Genomic DNA, 18773 nt, shown 5'->3' with positions numbered 1-18773 from the left:
AGACCAGCTTCTCAGATTATTTGCTCAGCATACAGATTGAGTAAGTATGGTGAAAGGATACCACCATGACACATAACTTTCTGATTTTAAACCACACGGTATCCCCTTGCCCTACTCAAATGACTGCCTCTTGGTCTACGTAGATATTCCGCATGACTACAGTTAAGTGTTCTGGAATTCCCATTCTTTGGTAAGCTATCCATAATTTGTCATGAGCCACACAGTTGAGTGTGCTTGTATAGTAAACAAAAATAGGTAAACATCTTAGTGATAGTCTCTACTTTCAGCCAAGATCCATCAGACATCAGAAATGATATCCCATGTTCCATGTCTTCCTCTGAATCCAGCTTGAATTTTTGGTAGTTGCCTGTCTGTGTACTGCTGCAACTGTTTTTAAATTATATTCAGCAAAATTTTTCTTGCATGTAATGTTAATGACATTGCTCGATAATTTCCGCATTGCGTTGGACCACCTCTCTTTGGAATGGGCACACATATAGATCTCTTTCAGTCATTTGGTCAGGTAGCTGTCTTCCAAATATATTGGAATAGACAAGTGAGCACCTCCAGCACTGCGTCCCTGTGTTGAAACATCTCATTTGGTACGCCATCAATTCCTGGAGCCATGTTTTTTGCCAATGCCTTCAGTGCAGCTTGGAGTTCTTCCTTCAGTACCATCAGCTCTTGATCCTATGCTACCTCCTGATATGGTTGAACGTCGACCAATTGTTTTCGGTGTATTGAGTCTGTGTATTCCTTCCATCTACTTTTGATGTTTCCTCTGTTGTTCGATATTTTGCCCATAGAATCCTTCAGTATTGCACCTAGAGGCTTGAATATTTCCTTCAGTTCTTTTAGCTTGAGAAATGCCAGGTGTTTTCTTCCCTTTTGGTTTTCTAACTCCAGATCTGTTCACATTATATTATCATACTTTGTCTTCTCCAGCTTCCCTTTCAGGTATTCTATTGAGCTCTTTTACTTTATTTTTCCTTCCATTCTCTTTAGCTACTGTACATTCAAGAGCAAGATTCAGAGTCTCTTGTGACATCCTCTTTGGTGTTTGCTTTCTTTCCTGTCTTTCTAATGACTTTTTGTTTTTTTCATATATGATGTCCTTGCTATCATCCCACAACTAATCTGGTCTTCGATCATTAGTGTGCAGTGCATCAAATCTGTTCTTGAGATGGTCTCTAAATTCAGGCTTGATATACTCAAGGGCATACTTTGACTCATGGACTCGTTTGAATTTTCTTCAGCTTCAACTTGAACGTGAATATGAGCAACTGATCATCTGTTCTGCAGTCAGCCCCTGGCCTGATTCTGACTCATGATATTGACCAAGTGAAGAGTGATTCAGAGAAAAACATGGGTAGAGTGTGACCTAATTTCCATAAAAACAAACAAATGAATGTACTTACATGTGTCCCGGCAAAAAGAAGTGTGTAAAAGGGTACATATGTATCTTTGGACACTGGACACTTCAGGGGAGCAGGTACAATATACTTATGTGGGGATGGCTCTTATTAAAACTTCTATATACAAATCTCTATTGTTAAATGTGTTATAAGAATGTAAAAGCTTTTAAAGTTTAATAACATCATACGTGTATGTGTGTGTATTTGAAACTTTTTTTTTTTTTGACTATTTTATATATGTGTTTTTTAGTTATCTAGTTTTTTTTTTAGTGTGGCTATAGCAGAGATAACCACAAGTGGATGGCTTTAACAAACAGAAACTTATTCTCTCACAGTTTAAGAAGCAACAAGTTTGAAGTCAGGGCACCAGGTCTAGGAGAAAGCTTTCTGTCTTTGTGGCTCTGGGGGAAGGTCCTTGTCATCTATCTTCCCCTGGCCTAGGAAATTCTCAGCGCGTGGACACTGGGTCAAAAAGACGTGCTCCACTCCAGACACTTCTTCCTTGGTGGTATGAGGTCCCTCTCATTTCCGCTCACTCTTCTCTTTGTATCTCAAAAGAGACTGACTCAAGACTCACCCTAATCCTGTAGATTGTGTCCACCCTCATTAACCTAACTGCCTCTAATCCCGCCTTATTAACATCACAGAGGTTAGAATTTACAACACATAACTAATCACATCAGATCACAAAATGCAGGACAACCACACAATACTGGGAATCATGGTCTGGCCAGGTTGGCACACATTTTGGGGGACACTATTCAATCCATAACAATAGAGAAAACACTGTCTTCAATGGCAGATTCAGAGACTTTTATCCATCTATGAAGGGCAAACACAGAAATTGAACAAAATTCAGACCAGCGAATTATTGCTTGCTCTTGTAACTAATGACTTCTTCTGGTCTCTGTACCTGGAAATGGCCAAAAAGAATTGTGTGAGGATTAATTCAGTTATTGCTAAAACATCTACTGCATTTACATGTCTACAGGTAAGGAAGAATGCTGGACACCATGTGTGATTTATTAAGTAACACAGGGACTATTAGACTGTTGTTCTCCTTCTCTGATATGCCACTATCACCTTCTCCCCTTGTTGCTCTGCTGAAAAACCCACACTTGTATATTCTAGGCTTTTTTCCAGGATTGAATTTGCAGGAAGTTGAAGATATATCTTTGAAAGATAAAAAAGACTTTGGCCACATTGTCTTTAGACAGTCAAACTTCCCAGCCAGCCTCTGTGCAGGATGGGAATTCACAATCCCTCCTACTCAGTACCTCTGAGCAGGACAGGATTTCTCTTTCATTATCAGGAGATTGCGGAATTCACCCCTCTTCAGAAAACTTACTTTCCTTTGCCTCAAACTGTCCCTCTCAAGATCTGTCACGGTCACTCTGAGAAATTCACATGGGCAGCCTGTATGGAAGTGCCCATCCTAGAGTCCCTGCCCTCCCTTCCTTGCTCCGTAGGGCTTCCTCTGACACTTGGGGTCGCATCTCCCAGGGAGTACACACCTCTGGCACTTCCAGGGATTCCCAGGCCCTGGGATACTGTGGATGGGACTTGGAACTCAATCTCTTTCTTCCCATCCTCACCTTTGGTTATCTGTGTTCTGTCTTCACCAGATTTAGGAGGCCTTGTCTTCTCTTTGCTCATTTCATTTCAGTCAGGTTTTTCTATTCCAACTCTCTGATCTCAGGACAGATCAGGTTAGACCACAGAAAAGAGAAAGACCAAGCAAACATCACTGATCTGTGCAGAAGCTGCTGGGAAGGGATTCGATTCTCATTGGTTTAGGGTTTTAAGCCCACTGCTCACCAGCAGGCAGGTTCCCCCCAGAGTCTGGGTTCTGTCTGGTACCTTGTACTACAAAGAACTCAGTGACCAGCCCACCTTCACAATCACACCTCCCTTAGAGCTATCTTTGCAGAGGCTCTTTCTCAGACTTCCATGTCCCACTGAAATCCCATTTCTCTTTCCTTACAAACATTGTGCTCATTCTCAGGGCCCTGAGACCTTATCTGCAGGTGAGTCTTGTCCTCTTCTCTCCTTGGCTTTTGAGTGGACCTCATGTCTTCGGACAGCTATCCTGGGGCTTCTTCCACCCTGGTGCTCTAGGGCTGGATCTCTCCATGTACTAGAGGGGGCGTGGAAGGGGCACAAGGCTAAAAGGATGGATCTTCCAGGTGAGGTGGGTTTAAGAAGCCTGAATGAAGTTCTTCCCTGAAGGGTGCATATTTTCAGTCCAGACATCCTGCTTCTCTCAGTCTGAGAGTCCTAGCATGTCTTCATGTGCTTTCTCCTTTGACTTTGAGGCCATGCCTGCACCGTCTGCAGCCAGGTCTCCCACATGTGTAGCAGCACCAGTAGGTGTGGTAGCCTCTTCAGCCCCTGTCTCCTCCTCCATATGCTCCTGGAGGTGCCTGGCTCTTCTTGCCAGGACTCCAGGATGCTGACCAGGAACTCAGTGTTGGTTAGACTGAGGGCAGCCAAATCACAACCATGCCTCCTGTGGGCGGGGGGGGCCGGGGGGCAGGGCTTGAATATGTCAGCATAAGGGTCAGTATTTTTCTGAGTATGAGGGAATGATTGGCGAGTTAAGGAAGAAAGAGAAGGAGTTTGGGAGGGGAGTGCAAGCTCCAGTGACAGACAGAAGATGGGGTGGGGGATCTCTCAAAGGGTATTAGAGGCCAGTCAGAAAAGCAGGAAGCAGCAGGAAGCAGGGCCAGTGGAGGGCAGCACTGGGTGGAGGAGGACAGCAGAGGTAATAGTAGTGGGGAGGGCAACAAAACTGGCCTGAAAAGAGTGATACATGACTGATCCTAGATGAAGCTCAGGTTGAGAAAAGTAGGAAAATAAAAAATTCTATCCTGTAGCCATGTTTGTGGTTAGGGGTTGTTAGGCTCTTGAGGGAGGTGGGCAGGAGACACAGGAGGGTAACAGGAGTTCCTGGATCTAGGGAGGAGTCTACAGCCCTTCTTCTGCCCTCAATGATGTGGGTTCTGGGCTCTTCAACCTACTACTCCCAGAACCTCCTGAGTAATTTCCTTAGTTCTTCACATGGTATATTAATTCCATCTCAGTAGAAAATATAATAATTAAGTACGCTTCTTCCTACCCACCCTTTCCACCATCCTATACTCTCTGCCCCAGTTGCCCACTGGCTTCCTTCCCTTCCATCATGTTCAGATCCAGAACAAAAGAGTGCCTTGTCTGCAGCTATTCTGGAAAGCTCTCAAACTTACAATTGAATTCTTTCGTTTCATCCCTCATTTATTCCTACATTTCTTATTGACAAAATAAACTTTGGTTAATTATCTACTAAATGACAGAAAGTGCTTTCTCAGGAGAATCTTCCTTATGACCTTATCCATTCATCCCAAATCCTTCATCTTGTCCTACCATGGCTCTCTTTTCTGGTGGAAGTCAGACCTTTTGTTCTGTAGCACTCATCAATCTGGGTCGATTTTTCCTCATCTTTATCTACAGTCTTAGAGAAAGGCCTTTTCCTCGTGTATCACTGTTTCATCCTGCCTGGGTGAAGATGTCCAAACATAATGGTCTCTGAAGGACCTTTATCCCTTCTCCCAGCAGGACCCTTTGATAACGTGGGGACTCTGGCTTGCTCCTGAATTTCCTTGATTCAGTAGCTACGGTTTCTCTCCCACAAGACCTGAGATCGGCACCCTTTTCAAAAAGCAGCTGAGATCTGAGTTAGCACTAAGGCTTCCATAATCCTGTGTGACATCATTGCTGACAGTGCTGAGTTCCATGGGCCCAGTTTGAAGCTAAACACGGCAACCAGAAAAACATGAAACTGTCAGGTAGGCACTTCAGAAGTGCTAGTGCCAATGTAGGAAGAAGGAGATTAGATACTAAAAATGAATTGAAACTTTTCCGTGCCGTGTAAGGGGTTACTATCCCCTGGTGGGTAAAGAGAGCACAGGGAATGATAACAGTATAATGGGCAGCTGCTTTCTCCCAGTCCTCTCATTTGACTCTGTTGGAATCATGTCTCTCCAGCTCTGGTTATAAAATGTCCACTCTGAGCCCCTCTTAGGTCTCCTTAGCCTCTGAGGCTTCACACAGGCTCTGCTCTCTGACTAGGAGATGTTCTCTCCCTTCCCGTCTGCTGGCCTACTCTCCCTGGTGAAGCGTGAAGGTGAAGAAAACTGACCCCATTGGACAGATTAGGCTCATGACTTCACCAAGAAGCCCTAAGACTCAGGAGTTTTGTGGTCAGTCAGAATGGGAAGTTTGGGAGTTGACTTGGGGAAAGCCCATGACAGACTCTGCTTTTGTTTAGGAGGCCATTTAGAAGAGAAAGCAGCAAATGGGGAGACCATTTGAGGAGGAAATTAAGAAGGTTGGGGTGGTGATGAGGAAGGAGGAGACTTCTCCAAGGAAAATAAAAGTTTCAACATGGGGAGAGTAGGGGCTTGTTTTGTGTGACCCCAAAGGAGAGAAGAGGCAGGAATGGTAGGGAAACAATAGAACAAAAGATAATCCGTGCCTGTTCACAAATGTAACAAATGCCCCAGTGTTTTCAGCCTGTTTCCTCAGACTTTTCTCATCAAGCCATCCCTCCCCTTTTACTGAAGCCTCTGGAAAATACCTGGGGCTTCCTGGATGCTCGACCTTTTTTCACCCCTTAACTATTCAGTCATATTCCCAACTTGGTTCAGGCATCACTTCCTGGTGGTAGTCTTCCCTGAATCTTCTCCTGGTAGATGAGTCCACTTCTTGCTCTGTACTCCATTGTACCCAGGAAACCCTTTACCGCAGCATAAAACACAATTGCATTTACTACACATTCTTCCTCTCTCTGTGCCCACGCCTTCTATGAGACTCCAGGGTACCTTTCATTAGCAGTAGGAGTCTTCTTCTACCTGTTGAAGGCCGACCTTACGGTTGCTTCAGCCATTGAAATAGTAGCAGAGATGATACAAGGAGAGAATTGAAAAGATTTTACATTGAGTCTTGCCCTTTTGTTGCTCTTAAACCCTGAGAACCTGTGGGAGTGACCCCAGGCCAGCCTGCTGAATGATGAGGGACCATTGGAAAGAGGATCCAGCGGTTTCACTGAGTTGATTTGAGGCAAACTGGCTCGCAGGTGACCTGGAATCAAATTGTAGACACATGAGTAAGCCCTGCTGCGAGCCACTGTGGCTGGCCCAGATCAGAAGAACCCCAAATTGACAACCTGAAAAATTGTGAGCTTAGTAAATGGTTGTTTTTTTAAGACACTACCTTTTGGAGTCATTTGTTACACAGCAATACGTGACTGATACACCTGTTAACTTGGCCGTTTCTCTCACCAGGCAGTGAGGCAGCTTCTCTAAGTCATTTCATCACCGAGAGTATCTGGCCTAGGGTCTGACATGTAGCTGTGTATACAGGAAATCTTTGTTGACTTAATGCATGAATGAGTAATACGAATTTTATGTGCGAGTCTGCACAAAATCATGTATGAATAAAAGCATGATTTTTAAAAAAATAAAATGAATTGAGGCTCAGAACTACCTGCTTACAAAATTGAGGGGAGTTTTTAACCTCACTTACTTTTAGGGGACTCCCTCATCCAGATATGCAGTAATTCCCAGGGTCTAATGAAGGACCAGTGCTTGGAGAAGACCTTCAGCACACCCATTGCCTCAGCCTATGTGGGTGATCTCTCTAGAAGCATTCGTTCTGCTGTTTCCATTCTCAGCTGGAGCATGAGAACCTTGGTGGGGCTGTCAACAGCATAACAGGGTTTGTCTACTTATGTGCCTGCATCAGCCTTTGAGGTGCTGTAACCTCCTCCAGGGCACTATCAAGAAGGAGATCCTACCCCTTCCCAATGTCTAGGACCCTACTATCTGACTGTCACTCTTCCCCTGGGCTCCAGTTCACTCAGTGTGATCACCTCAGTGAGCTGAGGCTTTTACCACAGACTCTTCAGAGTCTTGAAGTTTCAGGGCTTCAACACTGTGAGTCCAGCTATCTCCTTGAAATGAGGTAGGGAAGGGGGAAAAATGTAGGAAGATTTTATTTTCCATTTAATGTTGCAATAAAATTTCTTGCCCTGCATTTTCGAAGGGTCCTGCCTAACAATTCCCTCTGTTCTCTTCCAAGATGTAGGACGATGAAGAGGGAATGTTTGTTGTGTCATAATCTGCAGAAGGCTGCAAAGTGCACATGGGGTCCATTCCCCCGATGCTCACACTAGAGCACCCCACCCACGTGGAAATCTCTGCAAGTGTTACTGAGTCCCTCCCACATCCACAGTGAACAGCTTTCAGATTCTTATAAGAGGGAATTGTGTCCTAACACCAGCTGCTCCCTGGAAACCCTATGGGGCAGTTCTACTCTGTCGTATAGGGTCTCTGAGTCAGAATTGACTAGATGGCTACAGGTTTGGTTTTTTCTTTCAGGCGGGTGGTGGGAGTTTGATGTCAGCTCCATAATCATGTTACTAAAAAATAATGACAGGGTACCAGGTGAAAGTAACAAAACAAAACTGAAATGTAATGGCTTTTTCACATTTATTGGCCCCACAGAGTTCCTTCGAGGTGTTTACTTTTCACTAGATTCGGAGAAATGTTTGTGAGAGAGACACAGCTTGAGATAGCTCCAAAATTACATGTTTCCCTCCTTAATGTTAGGTTACATTAAGAGCTGGTTGGCTGGTTTATCATCTGCCTGCTTCACAAAAATAGAAGGCCCATGCAGGCAGGAACTTGTCTGTTGTGTTTGTCAGAGCATCCTGGTACCTGGCACCTAAGAAGTGCTAAAAAATGATTTGAGTGAATGTGGGAGGGTTTTTATAAAAAACACTGTGTTTCTGTCTTTATTTAGTTAAATAGTGAAAACAGGGATAAGGAAAATGGAGACAATTATTTGTATAATTTAGAGTTACATAAGATGAGAATAGAAGTTGAATAATGAAGAGATAAAAAAATAAGCTGTACGGATGGAATGTACCCCCTTCCCTTTGCTTTGGAGGGAGACGTTTTAAAATTGGATTGTTTTTTTCCCTACTGATTTATAGGTTCTATATGTTAATTGAAAAGTTAGTCTTTTAGGAATCACAAATACTTCTATTGAGATACAATTCACCTGCCGTAACACTGCCTTTGAAAATATGCACAATACCTTGGCTTTTAGTATATGGGCAGACTTGGCACAACAGTCACCACTGTCTAGCTTCAGAATATTTTCAGTGCCCAGTAAATAAAGGCCCTTGTTAATAAAGGCGTATTAACAGTCATCCTCATTACTCCTTTCCTCCAAGCCGTAGCAACCACTAATCTACTTCTGTCTGTGTTGGTTTGTTCTGGACATTTCATGTAAATGGAATCATACACGATGCGGTCATTTGTGTTTGGCTTCTTTCATTTAGCGTAATGTTCTCAAGGTTCGTCCATGTTGTGGCATGTATCAGTACTTGGTGCCTTTTTGTGGCTGAGTAATATTCCAGTCTATGAATATACCACATCCTGTCTATCAGGTCATGACATTTGGGTTCTCTCCACATTTTGGCTGTTATGAATAACACTACTAGGAATCCTCTGTGTGAGTTTGTATGTGAACATGCTTTTGATTCTCCGGGGTACAGACCTAGGAGTGCAAGTGCTGTGTTGCATGGTAATTCTCTGTTTAACTGTCTGCAGAATTGCCAAACCATTTTCCGAAACAATTGGATCATTTTACATTTCCACCAGCGGTATTCCAGCTTCTCCACATCGTCGCCGACACTTCTTGTCCATCCTGTTGAGTTTAGCCGTCTTACTGCTTTTGAAATAATAGTGCACTTTAGTTTAGATTTGCATTTTCCTGATGACTAATGAGGTTACGCTTCTTTTCCTGTGCTTGTTGACAGTTTCTGTATCTGCTTTCGAGAAATCTCTATTCAAATCCTTAGCCTGCAAACTTTTTTTCAGCTTTTTGCCTGTATTTTTACTCTCTTCATATACTTTTTGATATGCCAAAGATCTATAGATCTTAACAGTTTTAGCCTTCATATTTTGGGATTTTTAAAAAGTCTTTCTCTTTTATCAATAAAAAGAAAATAAAAACTTCTAAAATTTTTATGGTTGCATATTTTAATTTTAAATATTCGATCCATCTGGAATTTTGTTTTGTGTAAGGTATGAGAAAAAGGATGAAAACATTTTTACAGGTGATCTGAGTGATTACCAGATTGCTACAAACACTCCTTTTCCCATGACCCATATCTTCACTGCATTTTCCCGTAGTCCGTACAGAGATGCCTTTTTACAAAGGGAGGCCACCATTCCCAGCCATTTCATTTTAAGGTTTGCTTTCTGCAATTAAATCCCTTGTGTATCTTATCTACACACCTTTTCTTTTAAGCTAATACAAATTTCGTGTGAGTAGGACCTTGGCGAGTGTAAGATGGGCTTGAATTTCATAACTGGTTCCATGTGGTGCAGCCCAGCAGACGGACAGACAGAAGCAGGGGCTGCAGAGGCGACAGAAGCTATGAGAACATGAGCCTCTGGAGATTTGCTGTGGAATTTCAGATAAAGATTCCATGTGCCAGCAATAGCCTACATCATGTGGGTGCAGTGGTGAAAGTACACATTGTCCCTGCCATTGTGAAGGGGACACCCAGTGTGGGTGGGAGGGGGACTGGTAAAATGCAGTCCAGAGAAAGGACAGACCATGCTCCAGGAACCACACTGGACTTCAGAGAGCTTTGTTGGCTGCCGTTCATCTGTCCGGCTTCTAGATGTCAGAGTGCCCCCAGGCTCAGTGCTTAGTCCTCTCTCTCTATTGACACCCTCTCTCTAGGATGCCTCAGGGAGTCGGTTGCTGTCTGTCTGTAGCTGAGGATGTGATGTTTACACCTCCATCCATTTCAACTCCTCCTGGTTCATGACTTCTATTCAAATGTCAGCGTAACTCTCTGTACTGAGTTCTTCATCTGTAAAATGTGCCTTATAATGATACATTCCTCACATGGGTATCATGCAGAGCAAGTATCTTAAGAGAGGAGAAGCCCTCACAAGAGTCCTGGCACCAGTAAGTGTTAGCTGTCAATATTATTACCTGCCATCTCCACGTAGATGTCTAACAGCTATGCCATGTTATCAACGCCATGAAACAATTCTTGGTCCCAACCCCATTCCACCCTTATCGATGAATTTCTCAGGGCTTCAGTGATGGGAATGTGTGCGTTTTCCCACATAATGGACATGGCTAATAAAGGTTGGCCTGGTCCTTCATAATAAGTTGCTCCAAAGTTTATATGGGTGGACTCAGACAAGTGATAGCCAACTAATATAGACAAAAAATAGAACTCTCAGCTGCTCATATTTGTACTCTCAGCCTAGAATATCTTGTGAGGGTACTATATGGACTGAATTGTGTAACCCCAAAGGTACGTTGAAATCCTAACTACTGTACCTATAAATGTGACCTGATTTGGAAATAGGGGATTTTTTAAATTATTTTAATGAGGCCATACCAGTGTAGGGTGAGTCCTAAACCTAATCCCTTCTGAGTTACAAAAAGAACAGAATAGACACAGACACAAACAGGGGAAGAGGGAGACAGACAAAGGGGAAGATAATCTACAAGGCCAGGAATGCAAAGGGTGGCTGGAAGCTGCTAGAAGCTGAGGTAGACACGAGCCATGCCCTGAATTCCTACTTCTAGCCTCCCGAACTGTGAGAAAATAAATATCTGTTCTTTAAAGCCACCCAATTGTGTTATTTTTTTCTTATGGCAGCACTAGATGACTAACACATACCCATGGTTATCCATGAAGCCTGGTGTAAAATAGTGTTCTCCCCTCCTTGTCTAGCCCACCTGAATCCTGCTATTTCCCTATCAGTGTCCTCTGCCTTCACTAAGAGCTACAACAGAGTCAGCTTGATGCTGATGCATAGAAATGCAGTTTATTTTTTAGTTTATATTTATGATTGACTAGCATTAATTTCAATGGTTTGTAAATTTTTCTGTGGAGGCATTTCTATAATCTATGAGTAATAGCAGTTGCAGCTTTTCCTTCTTTTTGTTGTCATTTTGTTCTAGCTTGGACCTCCAGTGTTAAATATTTAATATAAATTATGATAGAAAGCATCCTTATTTTTTAAATATTTTTTTGTGTGCTTTAAGTGAAAGTTTTCAAATCAAGTCAGTCTCTCACACAAAAACGCGTATACACCTTGCTACACACTCCCAATTACTCTCCCCCTAATGAGGCAGCCTGCTCTCTCCCTCCGCTCTCTCTTTTCGTGTCCTTTTCGGCAGCTTCTAAACCCCCTCCACCCTCTCATCTCCCTTCCAGGCAGGAGATGCCAACATAGTCTCAAGTGTCCACCTGATCCAAGAAGCTCACTCCTCACCAGCATCCCTCTCCAACCCATTGTCCAGTCCAATCCATATCTGAACAGTTGGCTTCGGGAATGGTTCCTTTCCTGGGGCAATGGAAGGTCTGGGGGCCATGACCACTGGGATACTTCCAGTCTCAGTAAGACCATTAAGTATGAATTTATGAGAATTTGGGGTCTGCATCCCACTGTTCTCCTGCTCCCTTAGGGTTTCCCTGTCAGGGCAGTCATTGGTAGTAGCCGGCCACCATCTAGTTCTTCTGGTCTCAGGATGATGTAGTAGCTGATTCACGTGGCCCTTTCTGTGTCTTGGGCTCGTAATCACCTCGTGTCCTTGGTGTTCTTCATTCTCCTTTGATCCAGGTGGGTTGAGACCAATGGATGCACCTTAGATGGCTGCATTCTAATGTTTAAGATGCCAGACGCCAGTCTTCAAATTGGGAAAGCATCCTTATTTTAATGCTAATTAATTTTAAAGAGAATGTCCCACATTTCCCCATGAACTATCATGCCAGTTGTATTTTTCCAACTTAAGGAACTCCTTTTCTGGTCCATGATTGCTCAGCGTCCTTATCTCTCAGTGTGATTGGATTTTATCAACTGCTTTGTCCCCATCTCTTGAGGTGAGCGTGTCTTTTCTTCTTCCATCTATGCTTATGGTGAATTAAATTATTAAATCTTTAATGTTCACTCAAGCTTGCATGCTGACGATAAACCCCCTTGATGATGGCGTATTACATGGTTTATACTTTGCTGGATTTCCTTTGCCAGTATTTTATGTATGTTTTTGCATCCCAGTTACTTGGTGTGCTTGCGCTGTAACTCTTCTTCTATTATCCTTGTCTAATTTGGTGTCAATATTAAACTAGCCTTAGGGATGAAGTAGAGGAGCATCTCATCTTTTTCTCTTCTTTTCTGACTTTGCACAAGATTAAAATGCTCTGTTTCTTGCCTGTTTGCCGCAACCTGAATGAAAGTGGTCTCGGCCTCCTATTTTCTTAGGGAGATCTTCAACTACTGACCCATTTTGTGTAGTGATTAAAGGTCTTTTCTGGTGCTACTTAGAAAAATTTCCACTGCATGTTCTAGGCTGCTAGGATTTCATCTTTAAATGTTATGTTGTTATCACTATTTTCAGTCTCATCCACGTCAATTAATCAATCCCAGATTTTCCCTCATTTTTCCAAAGTCAGACTCTACATCTATTCCTGGCACCAATTCCCTTATCTAAGACTTGTTTGCAAACAAAAATACAACCCAGCATCTTTGAGTCCATGATGTGAGAATACAGTCCCATATAACTTTTTTTGTAACTGTTGTTAAGTGTTTCTCCTCTTTTTTTTTTTTTTTTGTTGTTCATTTCCCACCTATCTAGCAGTTTCAAAGTTGTGCACTTCAGGTTGAGGTCATTAGCTGGATTGACTCTGTGCAGGGCCATGGGGTGCCAGTTGCAAATGAGCATCAAAAGAGCACTCCTCTAGAACTAGGAGGCAGGAGGAGGTGGTTGGGCGGTTGCGGGGGTGGGGGGGAGGGAACTGGGCAGGGCTGTGTGGAGAGGGGCGCCCAGGGGAGGTGCCAGGTCGGAGGCTGCCCCACCACAATCTCACGTGCATCAGGAAGGAGCTGGCTGCAGGAGCCTTTCCCGAGAGTCCCAGCCCACCCAGCCTTGCCCTGAACTCAGACCCGCTAGGCTCAGGTCCCACCAGAACTAGGGGAAGCCTGAGGCTACCGATGTCAAGTCCCAGGGTACACCCCTGAGCCCAGTCACGGTGCTTATGCTGGGATGGGAGGGCAGAGGAGGCGTATGGGGACTTGGGTCCAGAGGGTGACCCAGAAAGGGTGGGAGAGTTGTGGTCACCCTAGGACTCTGGCTCCGCACGTGAAGGGCCCCAGGTTGCACTTGCAGGAGGAGAAGGCGAAGCCACAGAGGCCACACTGCTCACACAAACAATCCCCCATCCCCCTCCGCCCTTTCTCCAGGCTGGACGCCCCTCCTGTGCTGTCCTCAGAAGGGCTCTTCAGGGACCGCACCCCTAGTTTGCGGAGCAGCAGAGCCTGCCCCAGTCTGGACTAGGGACTTTATTTCTTCCACTCTCACCACTGGCTGAAGGCAGACTCCTGTCTCCACAGACTAAAGAGGAATTATCAAAATGAGCTCGAAACTCTAGATTTGAGTTAAGGATCATAAATTAACACAGAGAAATACAACTTTAACAACAAAGACCTGTTTGGAGCCCCAGTTGGAATTAAAAAAAAAAACTTGAACAGAGGGAGTGATAAAGGCTTCCTTCTTTTGCCACCCTCTCTCGGTGGTCCCAAGCTTTCTCATCTCCCACCTCACAAGACTGTATCAACTGCTTTGAGACTTTTAGAATAAAGATCCCCAGGCATATCACTGCTGTTACCCTGTGAGGATTTCCCCAGTGCTGGGTTAGACTAAGACAGAATCCTTCCAAGGCTTCCAGGGCCTGTGTACTGGACGGTCAGCACTCGGAGCCTCAGAGCCCACTTCGTTTTTCCTGCAGTTGGGCATGACCCCAGGGACATGACCCTGAGAGTGCTGACACTTCCTGAAGCCAGTGACCCTCCCCCTGGGCTTCTCTCTGCCTGGGTCTCAGAATCTCTGAGGCCAGCTTGTACCCTCGGAAGTGTTTCTGCTGAAGGACACGTAAACAGCACTGTGGATTTGTGTCCTGCAGTCTGCAAAACTGCCTCCCCTGAGTGGGGTGAGGAGCTACTGAAATACTGAAATCATTGAAACTAGCAGAAGCCACAGCCCATGGTGCTGGGAGAAAACTGGGAAGGACGGAGAGGTGAAGAGGCTATAAAGGCCCAGTCGTGAAGGCGACCATGGGCCAGGATGTCCTGAAGTCGCAAAGCTGACCAATGCTGAGTGCCCTAAAAGCTGCCACTCCTGTGCCCATCTTTTCTTTCAATGGACAAAGTCTTCCCCTGCTCTTATGTGCCTGGGCTGGAAGGGCCTTTGACTTATAACCTGAAGCAGCTTCCAGAGCCTCTTGGGGCAAGTGATGGTCAAGGAGGCTCTGCCTAACCCCACCCTGCCCTTCCCACTTGTCAGAGGACCAGGAATTTCAGTCTTCCAGCTCCTGGGCTGATCTAGTGACTTGTAACAGGATTTCGCTGGAACTGGAAGGTGTTGAAGACAGGAAGTACTCCTGGGTTTCTTCACCCAGCTGAATGCCTAGTTCCTGGTCTTATTACACGGCTTACATTCAGGATAAGAAGAGGCGTTTGGAGCTTTACGCATGACCTCTTAGCAGAGGTTTCTGTTCAGGAGCGAAGAGGTAAAAAGAAAGCAGTGTCTACTAAGTCCTTTTCCAAGAGTCTCAGGAAATTCTCACGAAGACCTTCTCAGGTAAGGACTGACGGGAAATGCCTTGGTTTAATATTAAACTTTGCCCTTGACACATTTTGTTTATGGAGGGCATATACAATATTGTCTGCTCAAGGAAGCACTGTAGTTCTTATCTAGACTTTATGTAGAATGAGTATATATAAAACCTAAACTTGGTCCTTAAGCAAGGGGTTACCTCTCAGAGAAGGCCTATGGGAAGGTTTCTACCAAATTCTGTGGTGCTGCCATTGCTCCAAGGAGCCCAGGTGATGCCAAGTTTGAGCACTCGGCTGTTAACCGAAGGTTAGTTTTTTGAACCCACCAAAAGGCTCTAAGGAGTAAAGACCTGGCGAACTGCTTCCGTTAAGATTACAAACCAGGAAACCCTATCGGGGAAGTCCTCCTTTTACACTGGGCCACAATGACTCAGAAACCCACTCGATGGCACCTAGCAATATCAACAGGAAGCCGTTGCCCCCAATGTGCTTGAAGTGCCTCTCTGGGGAAGGTTGGCCTTCAGAGCCAGCTCATGGCCACATGGGAACTGAGACTCATGTTTTGTTACCACACCTTAGTTTCAGTCAGTAAATTTATTTTCCAGTTTATTCACGAGACTTGACTACAGACATCTCTCAGGTATTGTCAAAATTAATTCCATTCTCTAATAATGATTTGCCATTTATTTCCAAGCGTTTCCAAGAGACTGGAAAACCTTTCCCAAGAGGCTTGTCCAGCGCCATGTTGTGCAGTAACTACAGTGTTGACATAGTATATTTATCCACATAGTTTCCACGTTTTCTGCTTTCCATAAATACAACTGAAATTCCAAGTCTACCACCTGAAGTACTTCCTTTAGTGTTTCACTTAGAAGTCTGCTGGTGATGAATTCTCTCAGTTTTCTTTCCCCTAAGAATGGCATTATTTGTGCTTTACTCCTGAAGGTAATGATTGGACATAGAATTCTGGGTTAATATTTCCATCTTTCAGGGTTGAAAAAATGATGTTTCACAATCTGTTTTTTTTGGCTTCCATGGCTTCTGATAGTGAATACAGAGTCATTCTAATTGTTTTTCTCAGGTGAAATGTGTCGTTTTCTCTCTACCTCCTTCCTGAGTATTTTCTTGACCTTTGTTATTCTGCAGTTGATTATGATGTATGGTATTTTTATGCAAGTAACCCATGTTCTATACATATATATGTGTGTCAACTGTTTTTCCCCTCCCGGGTATGTCTGTGAGTACAGTATACTCTTTTTTTCTTTTTACATGCTGCTGTTAAAAAAAAAAAAAAACAAAATTAGAGTAATGTACTTACAAATATACTTGGGATGTGGGGTAAGGCCCACTGGGTTGGCAAAAAACCCATAACCCGCAGAATATTTTTGTGCAAATACGGTATTGGGGCATGGAATTCTTTAACTTGCTGTGGTTTGCTGAACTTCTTGAATCTGTAAGTTTATGTCTTTCACCACATTTGGAAAGTGTTCAGCCAGTGTTTTTTCAAATACTATTTTCTTCACCACACATTTTGTCCACTTCTTCTGGAGTTCCAATAAATAAGCTTTTTGTCTAGTTCTTGAGGCACTGTCCATTTTTTTTCCATATTTTCCTCTCTGTTTGCAGAATGGATATTTTCTACTGATCTATTTCAAGTATTTAGTTTTTTTCTCTGTCATCACCATTCTGCTATTGTGAAAATATCAACTGAATTTTTGATTTCTACAATTGTACTTTTAACATGTAAAATTTTCATTTGCAAATAGCACCTATTATCTTTCCATTTATTTAAAAAGTGTCCCTGTTATTTCTTGGATTAGAATAGCATTTTAAAATCTGTTTTTTATGATTTTGAGAGTACAAGTCCTGCTTAAATTTTATGGAGAATTTTTTTTTTTTTTTTAGCAGTCAATTGACCCAGTTATGTTCAGACTCCAAGTTCTGTCCCATCTTCTGTATTCTATAGTTCAAATGTTAGTTCAATTTTTGAAGGCTTTGCAGGTGTATGTAGGTCTAACCTATGTGAGCGCCACTCAGTATGGAACCTTGATGGCATTCTAACGCATAGTGCGGGTCTTAAAGGATTTGATAATGCTTCTTAGGGTCAGGGCAATGGATACGCACCTGGGGGGTGAACCAGGAGTTCATAGCAAGTCTGCAGAATCTCTTTCTTGCACAGCCTCCTCTTTCTCTTTCTCTTCTGCTCTCTGAGTTCAGAAGGAGTGCTTTCCTGGCCCACTGGCGGGAATGCTGGGGCTTTAATCTCCTCATTCTGTTGTGCACATAAGTGATTGGTTCTACCTATGGGGCCAAAGCACTGGACAACCAGCCAAAAGGCTGGCACTTTGAACGTGTCAAGAAGCGCCTCAGAAGACAAACCTGGTGATCTGCTTTTGAAAAGTCTCACCCTTTGAGGCAGAATTGACTAGGTGCCAGTTAACAGCAGAGAGAGAGAAAATGTAATGGAGCTTTCTCTACAATATTTGGTTCTTCCATACTCTGGTCAGAGAGAAGGATTCTCCTCTGCCAGAGTTTCAGGTGTCTGCCCACCTGCCCAGCTGCCTGTCTCTCTCCTTTACGGACCTTCTATCCCATTTATATGAGAGAGGGCTTCTCTCGGGGCTGTTTCTGTCCACAACGGGTGTGCAGCTGTGAGATTTGGGCTCATTTAATTTCAGCCTCTAGAATGTTCATACTTTATGTTCTGGTTCCGCCCCGCTCCCATCCAACTTCAACACTTTCCTTTGCAGAGTCCTGAGATAGTGTCCCATGCATTTGTCCAGATACTTAGTTGTCAGATGCCAGCATAGCCACTGGGGGCAGTGCTGTTGTGGTTGAGGGGGGAGGGACTGTACACTGAAGGAGCTGCAAGACCTGGCTGCCTTGTGTGAGCAGGATGGGGGTGTGCTGAGGAGTGGGTGCTGAAGGTGCTGAGTCAAGGGGAGTTTAATACAAAGTTGGGTCAAGGATAGTTTGTTGACAAGGATTTATTGCTGTAGCAAGGGTTCTGGAAATGGGTTTAATATGCTGTGGGATTGCTTTTGGAAGCTTAGAAAAGGCAATGGCCCACATTCCCTGAAATCGAAATGCCAGACCTGCTAGGTCAGATGTTGGAAGAGGGATTAAAAGCCTCCAATATGTGGGCATGTCTGAGTTAGTCTTCTATAAGACCATTTCTTGGAGGTCCTGAAGGATACCCATTTCATCAAAAGAATAAGGAATGCGGAGATGAGGGGAGCACCAGCAACATAGAGCTTACCAATATGTATACTTTGTAAGGAGTCCCTGGACGCCACAAACAGTTAAGTGCTTGACTATTATCTGAAAGTTTGGCAGTTTGAACATACTCAGAGTGTCCTTGGAAGACAGTCCTGGCCATCTGCTACTAAAGGATGAAAGCCTTAAAAACACTATTGAACAGTTAGTTGTACTATGCCCACATGGGGTGGTCATGAGTCAGAAATGACTTGATGACAGCTAACAGCAACAATTGTCTATATGCTCAGGTTGTTAGTGGGAGCTGGGCTGCCTAGTAGCTATGCAAATCATGGGATCCCAGCTCCACAGAGGCCAGGTGGAAGTACTTAACTGTCAGAAACAAGTTGTGTGTGATTCCAATAATGGTCAGCAGGTCAGAGTAGTAGTTATCTATTGGGGCATAATA

Source organism: Elephas maximus, chromosome 14 (assembly GCF_024166365.1).
Source record: "Elephas maximus indicus isolate mEleMax1 chromosome 14, mEleMax1 primary haplotype, whole genome shotgun sequence".
NCBI classification, from domain to species: Eukaryota; Metazoa; Chordata; class Mammalia; order Proboscidea; family Elephantidae; genus Elephas; species Elephas maximus.
Note: the sequence above shows the minus strand (reverse complement) of the source record.